Genomic DNA, 10313 nt, shown 5'->3' on the forward strand with positions numbered 1-10313 from the left:
TTTTGGCTCAGGTGATTGGAGTCAGGATTGCTTCCTGGCTGTTTACTGTGGCTCCACCCACAGGCTCCCAGGAACAATTTAACACAAGACTTAAGTTAAAATAGTAGTCAAAAGCAAGTAATTTTGAAACCATGATGCCAGTTTTTACATATTTTACACACAGACAGACAGACACTTGTGCACAAGCTTTGGGGTGGGCTTAGATTCTTTTTTTAATTGGCCATGTAAGTTTTGTGGAATTCCAGTGGCAAAATGACATTATTTTGCCCATATTTTAGAACCATGTGGTCATTTAGAAAACAAAAAAACTTTTCCAGCAAACAAAAATTTTCACAGATTATATGGCAAGGAAACAGAGAAGCCACATTTTGAGAAACCAGTTCAGATCCAATGGGGAACTGAAGTGGGATGCTATGACCGGAGAAGGTCCAGGAGATGGGAGACAGGACATGGACAGAACACAGACGTGTAGCATGGTGTCTGACTTCTGCACCAGTGGCTCCCAACTTTGATCCTATCTACTCAAGAGGCTGAGATCTGAGGCTCAGGGTTGGAAGCCAGATTGAGCAGGAAAGTCTGTAAGGCTCTTATCTCCAGTTAGCCAGCAAAAAGCTGGAGGTTGGAGGTCTGGCTTAAGTGATAGAGCACTCGCTTTGAGCAAAAAAGGTAAGGTACAGAGCTTATTTCCTGAGTTCAAGCCCCAGAACTGGCGTACACACAAAAACAAGAAGGAGAAGGGGAAGGAGGAAGAGGAGGAGGAGGGGGGGGGAGGGGAGGGGGAGGGGGAGGGGAGGGGAGAAGGAGAAAAGGAGAAGGAGGAGAACGAGAAGAGGAGAAAAGGAGAAGGAGGAGGAGGAAGAGGAAAAGGAAGAGGAGGAGGAAGAGGAAGAGGAAGAGGAAGAAGAAGAAGAAGAAGAAGAAGAAGAAGAAGAAGAAGAAGAAGAAGAAGAAGAAGAAGAAGAAGAAGAAGAAATAAAACCAATGTCCCCATCATTTCAGCTCATCAACTATGAGAGACCCTGAACAGCAACATTTTCCGAGGCAGAGTGCTTCAGTTCTTGTAGCATCCATGAAAAAGCTTCAGGGATGGGGGATGGGGGTGGGGAGGAGGGGAAGGTAGCCTGGATGGAGAGAAGGGAGAGCTCCCCTGGACTTTGAGGAGAAGGCAGGTAGGGGATGAAGTAGGAGTGGGCAGGGGGTAGATTGAGAAGATTAGGAGGGGTGTATCAGGGGGAGGGGGAGATAAGTGGGTGGTGGGGACGTGGGAGGGACTTCCTGCTTGCCTGGGTTCTGGTGAAGAAGTGCGCTTCTTTGTGGAGAACCAGTGGGTGTTGCTGGAAGCTGAGCTCCAGAAGAGGGCAGCAGTGAGAAGGACCCATGTGGATTGATGGAGACGGGATCATGGAGGAGAGTCCAGCCCTGGGTGTATCCAGGTGGGACATGGCTAGTGAGTGGTTGTGTGCAGATCTTTTTTTGGCCAGTTCTGGGCCTTGGACTCAGGGCCTGAGCACTGTCCCTGGCTTCTTCCCGCTCAAGGCTAGCACTCTGCCACTTGAGCCACAGCGCCGCTTCTGGCCGTTTTCTGTATATGTGATGCTGGGGAATCGAACCTAGGGCCTCGTGTATCCGAGGCAGGCACTCTTGCCACTAGGCTATATCTCCAGCCCCTTGTGTGCAGATCTTGAGATGGGATGGGTGGTGGCGATTGTGTGTGTGTGTGTGTGTGTGTGTGTGTGTGTGTGTGTGTGTGTCTGTCTGTCTGTCTGTCTGTCTGTCTGTCTGTCTGTCCTGGGACTTGAGCTCAGGGCTCAGGCAATGTCCCTGAGCTTCTTTTGCTCAAGGCTAGCACTTGAGCTACCACTTGAGCTACAGCACCGCTTCTGGCTTTTTGGTGGTTCATTGGAGATAAGAGTCTCCAGCCTTTTGTGCCTGGCCTAGCTCTGAACTGTTATCCTCAGATCTCAGGCCTCACTACCACGGCCCTTGTCCTGCCCCTTAGTCCATCCGGACCTCCGGATAATCAACATGTGTTAGGTTTACCCTCAGAATTTGTGAACACTGTTACCACAGCAAACAAGAACTCATATAGACTAACAACCACGGGGCTGACTTGCAGTGAGCATTGAACTTCAGAGAGATAGAGACCCCAAGAAGGGTCAGGTGACCCCATGTCCCAATCTCTGAACCAAGGGAAATTGAGCCTGGGTTCTTCTACTTGTAGCTTTTGGAGGAGAAGTAAATGTTGTTTGAATCAGTTGACATCCAAGCTGAGGTGTATGCTTGTCATGTCAAGGGCTACCTCACTATTTTATTTTATTTTAGTGCTAGTCCTGGGGTTGAACTCAGGGCCTGGCTATGCTGCTGTCTTTGACCTTTTTTGCTCAAGGCTGGGTCTCTACTACTTGAGCCACACCTCTACTTCTGGCTTTCTGCTGGTAAATTTGAGATAAGAGTCTCAACTTTCCTGCCCAGGCTGGCTTCAAACTGCAACCCTCAGATCTCAGCCTCCTGAGTAGCTAGGATTACAGGTATGAGCCACTAGTGTCCCACCTCACATTTTAATTTTCTAACTCAACCTAAGAATCAGACTTTACCTTGATGTGTGAAGTCTTTCAAGCTAATATTGGAGGCTCCTGCTTTTTTTTTTTTTTTTTTTTGTCGGTCGTGGGGCTTGAACTCTGGGCCTGGGCACTATCCCTGAGCTCTTCAGCTCAAGGCTAACACTCTGCCACTTGAGCCACTTGAGCCACTTGAGCCACAATGCCACTTCCAGTTTCCTGGTGGTTAACTGGAGGTAAGAGTCTCACGTACTTTCTTGCCCAGGCTGGCTTTGTACTGCAGTCCTCAGATCTCAGCCTCCTAAATAGTTAGGATGACATGAGGCATGAGTCACTGGCACCTGGCTTGGAGGCTCCTTTTTCTAATCCCAGCTGGTGCAGGAGGATCATGATTTAAGGCCATCCCAGGGAAAAGTTACTGAGCCTCTGTCTCACAAACCAGCCTGAGCTGATTGAGGTGGATCATGCCTGTAATCCTAGTTACATAAGAGGTAGAGGTGTAGAGGATTAAGATTCCACCTCAGACCAGGCTAAAAACTTGAACAAGACTGAATTTCAACAAGTAAGCCAGGTAGGGTAGCCCATGCCTAGACTCTGATTCATTTGAGAGGCATAGATAGGAGAAGCAAAGTGTAAATGCTAACCCCAGGCAAGTGTAAGACCCCCCACATGAACAATGAGTACTGGAACAAAAACAAGCTGGAAGGGTAGCTCAAATGTAGAGTGCCTGACTAGCAATTAGGAGGTCCTGAGTTCAAAGTCCAGTAGCACCCAAAACAACTCAAGCCAGGAAGGGTAGTGCACGCCTGTAATTCCAGTTCTAATAGGAGCCATAGATCAAGACCTGAGGCCAGCCTTGGGCAGAAAGCTGGGGATCCCATTTGAAAAGTAACTAAAGAACAACGATAACAAACAAATGCAAAGCTGGAGGCATCATTCAAGCACAGAAAATCACCTGCCTAGGGCTGGGAATGTGTCTTAGTGGTCGAGTGCTCACCTCTCATGCATGAAGCCCTCAGTACCACATAAACAGAAAAGCCTGAAGTGGCGCTGTGGCTCAAGAGGTAGAGTGCTAGCCTTGAGCAAAAGAAGCTCAGGGACGGACAGTGGCCAGGCCCTGAGTTCAAGTTCCAAGACTGGTAGAAATAAAAAACAAACATTGTCTAGCAAGTGCATAGCCCTGAGTTCAAGTTCCAGAACCATCAGAATAATAGGGAGGGGGAGGGAAGATTTCACAGCTCCTTTGAGCATGCCAACTCATCCAGTTTTTACTGGGCAGCACAACCATGTTGGTACGGTAGCACTTAAGCCATGTCTCCAGGCCTGGTTTTTAACTAGCGATTTTTGAGATAGGTCTCAAGAACTTTTCCACCCAGGCTGGCCTTAAACCATAATCCTTCCATTCTCAGCCTCTCAAATAGCTAGGGTTACAACATAAGCCATTGGTGCTTGGCCAAAGCCGTACTTTTACTCTTTTGGTCTCTTAAATACTTCTGGCACAAAACTATTCTGCTCTATCCTGAAAAACATTATTTGGCAATTGGTTAGGGAAATCTAAATGCATGTTTTTTTTCCCCCTGCTCTAAGACACTGCTTTAGAGGGCAATTTGACCACTGATAGAAGAGTTGAAAATGCTTATTGTTTCTAACTTCACAATTTCTTCCTGGGTATTTGTCACTAGAAGTTTTGCCCACTGGTGACTCTCACCTGTAATCCTGGCTGCTCAGGAAGCTGAGATCTTCGCAGTTCAAGCCCAGCCCAGGCAGGATTTCCTCTTGCAAAACTTGAACCACAGTTCCATTTCTGGCTCTTTGGTGGTTAATTGGACATTACATTTGTAATTCTATCTACTTAAGAGGCTGAGATCTGAGGATCATGGTTCGAAGCCAGCCTTGGCAGGAAACTCCAGGAAACACTTATCTCCACTAAACTACCAAAAAGTCTGGAGTAGGGACTGGGGATATGGCCTAGTGGCAAGAGTGCTTGTCTCGTATACATGAGGCCCTGGGTTCAATTCCCCAGCACCACATATATAGAAAATGGCCAGAAGTGGCGCTGTGGCTCAAGTGGTAGGGTGCTAGCCTTGAGCAAAAAGAAGCCAGGGACGGTGCTCAGGCCCTGAGTCCAAGCCCCAGGACTGGCCAAAAAAAAAGAAAAAAGTCTGGAGTAGAGTGGTGGCTCAAGTGATAAGAGTGCTAGGCTTGAACTGAAAAAGCTCAAGGATACCAACAAAGCTCTGAGTTCAAGCTTTAGGAATGGCACACACACGTGCGCGTGCGCACACGTTGACAGGCAGACTTTTTTTTTTTTGGTCAATCGTGGTGCTTGAATTCTGGGCCTGGTTGTTATCCCTGAGCTCTTCAGCTCAAGGATCTAGCACTCTACCACTTGAGCCACAGCACCACTTCTGGTTTTCGGGTGATTAATTGGAGAAGAGTCTCACAGACTTTCCTGCCCAGGCTGGCTTTGAACCGTGATCCTCAGATCTCAGCCTCCTGAGTAGCTAGGATTATAAGTTTGAGCCACCAGCGCCTGGCAGTCAGATTTTTTTTTTTTCAGATTATCTTTTGAATGTACAAGAATGGAAGTAGTTTGCCAGGTGTGTGGTGATACATGCCTGTAATCTCAGTTACTCTGGAGACAGAGAGAAGGATGGAAGTTCTAGGTCAAGCCTAGCAAACAGTTATCAAGACATTGCTCAAAAGCAACAAGGGCTAGCCAGTTGCTGGTGGCTCATGTCTGTCATCCTAGCTACTCAGGAGGCTGAGATCTGAGGATCGAGGTTTGAAGCCAGCCGGGCAGAAAAGTCCCAAATGAGACTCAAACCAATTAACCACTCAAACCTAGAAATGGTGCTGTGGTTCAAAATGGTAGAGTGCTAGCCTTGAGCACAAAGAGGCTCAGGGACAGCACCTAAACCCTGAGTTCAAGCCCCCCCAAACAACAAAAAATAAATTAACTTTAAAAAAAAGCAACCAGGCAGGGTTGTGCATCCATGTAATCCTGGCTACTCAAGAGACAGAGAAAGCTGGATGCTGGTGGCTCATGCCTGTAATCCTACTCAAGAGGCTGAGATCTGAAGATGGAGGTTAAAAGCCAGCCAGAGTAACAAGTCTGTGGGACCCTTATCTCCAGTTAACCACCAGAAAACCAGAAATGGTGCTCAAAGTAGTAGAGCGCTAGCCTTTGGCAAAAGGTCTCAAGGACCACGACCAGGCCTCCAGTTCAAGCCCTAAGACTCACCAACGAGAGAGAGAGAGAGAGGAGAGAGAGAGAGGAGAGAGAGAGAGAGAGAGAGAGAGAGAGAGAGGAAGGAGGAGGGGAGGAGAAAGAAGAGGAGGAGGAGGAGGATGTTGACACTGTTGGTGCAAAAGCACTGAGACCTTATATGAGAAGCAAAAAGCAAAAGGAGTGTGGGAGAAAGGAAAGGATTCTGGTCAAGGGTAAAGAGAATTGAAGTGTGCTATACATATATATATATATATATACATACATACCTATGAGCACACACATACATGCACACACACGTAGTGTAATAAGCTGTGTATCAAGGGCTCACGGCTGTAATTCTAGCCACTCAGGAGGCTGGCATCTGGAGGATCATTCCAAGTCTGCCTGGGCAGAAAAGTCCTTGAGATTTAATTACTAAAATAATCAGCAAAAATGAGGGCCGCAGGCATGGCTCATGTAGTAGGTGCTAGCCTAGCAAGCAAGATGAGTGAATACAGGTCCTGAGTTCAAATCCAGAGAAGAAAAAAGGTAACAGAATAAAACCTAACAAATACTGAAAAAATGTCAGTAGAGAGGGGGTATGGGAATATAGTGATTATCACAATGAACCCCCATGGTATTATTAATATATGCTAATGAAAGTTCATTTGTAAAATCAAAATGGCTGGAGTCATATCTGTATTGATAAGGGTCCCCTCTAGCATGAGGCCCTGAGTTTGACCCCAAGTATCGCCAAAAAGAAAAGAAAAAGAGCCAGGTGCCAGTGGCTCATGCCTGTAACCCCAGCAACTCCGAAGGCTGAGATCTGAGGACTGAGGTAGTGTTATGGGGTTTGAAGGAGGAGATTCCATGTCCCTACTAGAGTCCACCACTCAGAGACAGTCTCAAGCAAAAATATTTATTGGGTAAGCAAAAAGCGAACTGACTGGCCAGGATCGCAGCACAGACTCGGGAGCTGAAACTGCGACCCCTAACAGTCCCTCAAGCTGGGGCTTATAAAGGTAAAAGCGTAGCACAGACATAGGGGGTTGATGCAGGGGGTAGAGCAAACAACAAACAGGCAAGCCATTTACAGAAGCAGAATTTTGCAGTCAGGTTGACCTAATATTTAACTTCATTTCAACAACTGCTACCATGTTTCCCTAATCAAGGTGGAGTCAGCTCTATTCCCCCCAACAGTAGGAAGCAATCCTGGGCAGAAAAGTGTATGACTCTCACCTCCAATTAACCAGCTTAAGGCTGGAAATGTGGCTCATGTGGCAGAGTGCTAGCCTTGAGCAGAAAAGCCAAGCAAGAGTTCAAGGCTCAGTACTGGTGCTTGTGTGTGCACACACACACATGCACACACAAAGCTATATTGCATTTTATTTCGAATATATCATTGAAATTTATTGTCTTTTTCCTTTTTAAATATGGTCACTAGGATATGTGTGCGCGCATGTGTGTGTGTGTGTGTGTGTGTGTGTGTGTGTGTGTGTTGTGTTGGTCCTGGGGCTTGAACTCAGGGGTTGGATTCTGTCCCTTGGCTTTTCGCTCAACGCTGGTGCTCTTTTACATGAGTCATACCTCCACTTCAGGTATCTTGGTAGTTAATTGGAGATTAGAGTCTCATGGACTTTCCTCATCCAGCTGGCTTCAAACTTGGATCCTCACATCTCAGCCTCCTGATTAGCTAGGATTACAGGTGTGAGGCATTGGCATCCAGCCCTTCCTTCCTTCCTTCCTTCCTTCCTTCCTTCCTCCCTCTCTCCCTCCCTCCCTTCTTCCCTTCCTTCACTTTCCTTCCTCTCCTCCCTTCCCCACCCCTCCCTCCTCCTCCTCCTCCTCCTCCTCCTCCTCCTCCTCCTCCTCCTCCTCCTCCTCCTCCTCCTCCTCCTCCTCCTCCTCTTCTCCCTTTTTCAGATATGGTCTCTAGCTTTTGTCTAGATTGGCCTTGGAGTAAGATCCTCCTACCTCTCCTTTCTGGGTTGCTGGGACTACAAGCATGGACCACCATAGGGTTTTTTGTTTGTTTCTATCTATCCTTCTTTCTTAAAGACAGACTCTAATTATACAACTCAGGCTGAATTAGAACTCTCTATGTTGCTCAGTTTGTCCTCTCATTCACATCCTCCTATCTTACTTACAAATGCTGGGATTACAGGCATGCACCACCACTCCTGCTTTACATGTCTGTTCTTTATAAACTACCCATTCTGTGGGGGGGGGGTGTGAGAGAGAGGGGGGGCGTGTGTGTATGTGTGCTTTGTGTAGAGATGTACTCTTACTATGTCGTTGAGGCTGATTTCCAACCCTGGGCTCAAGTGACCGTCAGCCTCTGCCTCTCAAACCGCTGGGACATTAAGGCTGTAACAGTGTCTCAGTAAGGGACACTTTGTTATACTTACACGCACACAGCTCCTTTAGCTTGTTTTTTTTTTTTAACATCTTTCAAAATATGACTCATGCTTGTCTCACATGTGAGGTCCCCAGAAAGCAGGCTTTCTGAGGCAGGTTATGGGCAAGACAATACCTGGGTCGGCTTCAGCCCACAGTGGAGCCAGCAGAGCTGCAAGCCGCAGCGACAAAGCCTCCTCTCAGACTCTTGGGGAGCTGGAAGGACCGTGCTCCTGGGAGGATTGTGTTCCCTGAGGACTGTCCTTCTGGGAAGACTGTCCTTCTGGGAGGATTGTGCTCCTGGAAGACTATGTTCCTGGAGGACTGTGCTTCTGGGAGGCTTTTGGCCAACACTTAGCAGTATCCAAGTCTAAGCCCCATGCACTGCTCAGACCCACTGATGAATTCCTGGGAAAAGATGACTAGGGGGGCTGGATCCCACCTCTCATGTGCCAGCTGATGGCCTGTCCGCCAGGCTTTTGTGGTGTGGTGATCTGGCCCTCTTCTCCGTGCCTGTGGTCATGGCAGGCCTGTCAGAGATTATGAAAATGGACAGAGAGATCTGTGGGGACATGTATGCCCAGACCCCCAATCTCCTCCTCCCACTTGCGGGAGCCCCTCCTCCAGCTCTCCTGGTCCTCTTTGGGTTTCAGCTTGAGACTCTGGTCCCCCTTCCCTCTTCTCTCCTCTCTTCCCCTCCCATTCCTTTCCTCACCCCATTTTATTCCAAGCCTGGGGTTTGAACTCAGGGCCTGGGCATCATCTCTGAGCTTCTCTTGTTCAACGCTAGCAATCTACCGCTTGAGCCACAGTGCCACTTCCAGCCGTTTCTGTGTATGTGGTGCTGAGGAATTGAACCCAGAGCTTCATGCATGCAAGGCAAGTACTCTACCACTAAGCCACATTCCCAGCCCCTTTTCCCTTCCCTTCCTCCATCCTCCCTCTCTTTCTTAGTATTGGAGTTTGAACTTAAAGCCTCATATTTACTAGGCAGGTGCTCTACTGCTGAGCTATACCTCCAGCCTTTTTTGTGCTGGTTATTATTTTGAGATTAGGGTATTGCTTTCTGCCTTGGTGAGCACCAGGCCCACCATCCCACTATTTTAGGCTTCCATTATAGCTATGATAACCCATGGGAAAACACACCAAGTTTTCAGTTGAGAAGGGAAGTCTTGCAAACTTTTCTGCCCTGGATGGCTTCAAATCAGAATCCTCCCAATCTCAGCCTCCTGAGTAGCTGGGATTACAGGTATGAACCACTGGTGTCCAGCTCCTTTTTGTTTTAGCAATTTTTTTGAATAGGGTCTCGTGATTTTGCCCTGGCTGACCTGGGGACTACAATCCTATTTATGTCTCCTATGTAACTAGGATGATAGACAAATACTACCAAACTCAGCTTGTTGGTTGTGATGGTGTCAGGCAAACTTATTTTTTCTTTGATTTTAAATCTTAATCCTCCTGATCTCCACGTCACGAGTTCCTGGGATTACAGACTTGAGCCACCCACTTGGCTCTGGGTTTTATTTATTTATTTTTTTTAATTTGAAACTCATTTCATGCTTACAGAATAATTGCAAGAATGTATGTACTAAAAAAAAGCCACCACAAATCCATTCCTACAGCCAGCTAATAACATTTTAACACACTTGATTTTAACATTCGTTGTTTCATACATATAGAATATATTTTTCAGTTGGGCACTGGTGGGTCATACTTGTAATCCTAGCTAGTTAGGAGGCTGGGATCTGAGGATCACAGAAGCCAGCTGAGGCAGGAAAGTCCCTAAGAATATAATCTTCAATTAGGCACCAAAAAGGCAGAGGTGGAGCTGTGGTTCCAGTGGTAGTGTCACCATTGAGTAAAAATCCTAAGGGAGGATTGCTCTGGCTCTGAGTTCAAGCCCCAGTATTGGCACACAAAAGTATTTTTCTGAACTACTGAGAATAAGTTACATACATATAACACCTCCACATTACTGTGCACATTCAAGTAAGAATATTCTCTCGGAGAACCATAGGATGGTTATTGATTTTGGCCGTTAAAGAAAACCAATGTTTCTTAAAATTGTCTTAATGTACGCCCTATACATTGTACTGTTTATTTTGCCAGTCCTGGGGCTTGAACTCGGGGGCCCGGGCACTGTCCCT

The sequence above is a fragment of the Perognathus longimembris genome, chromosome 3 (genome assembly GCF_023159225.1).
Source record: "Perognathus longimembris pacificus isolate PPM17 chromosome 3, ASM2315922v1, whole genome shotgun sequence".
Lineage (NCBI taxonomy): Eukaryota > Metazoa > Chordata > Mammalia > Rodentia > Heteromyidae > Perognathus > Perognathus longimembris.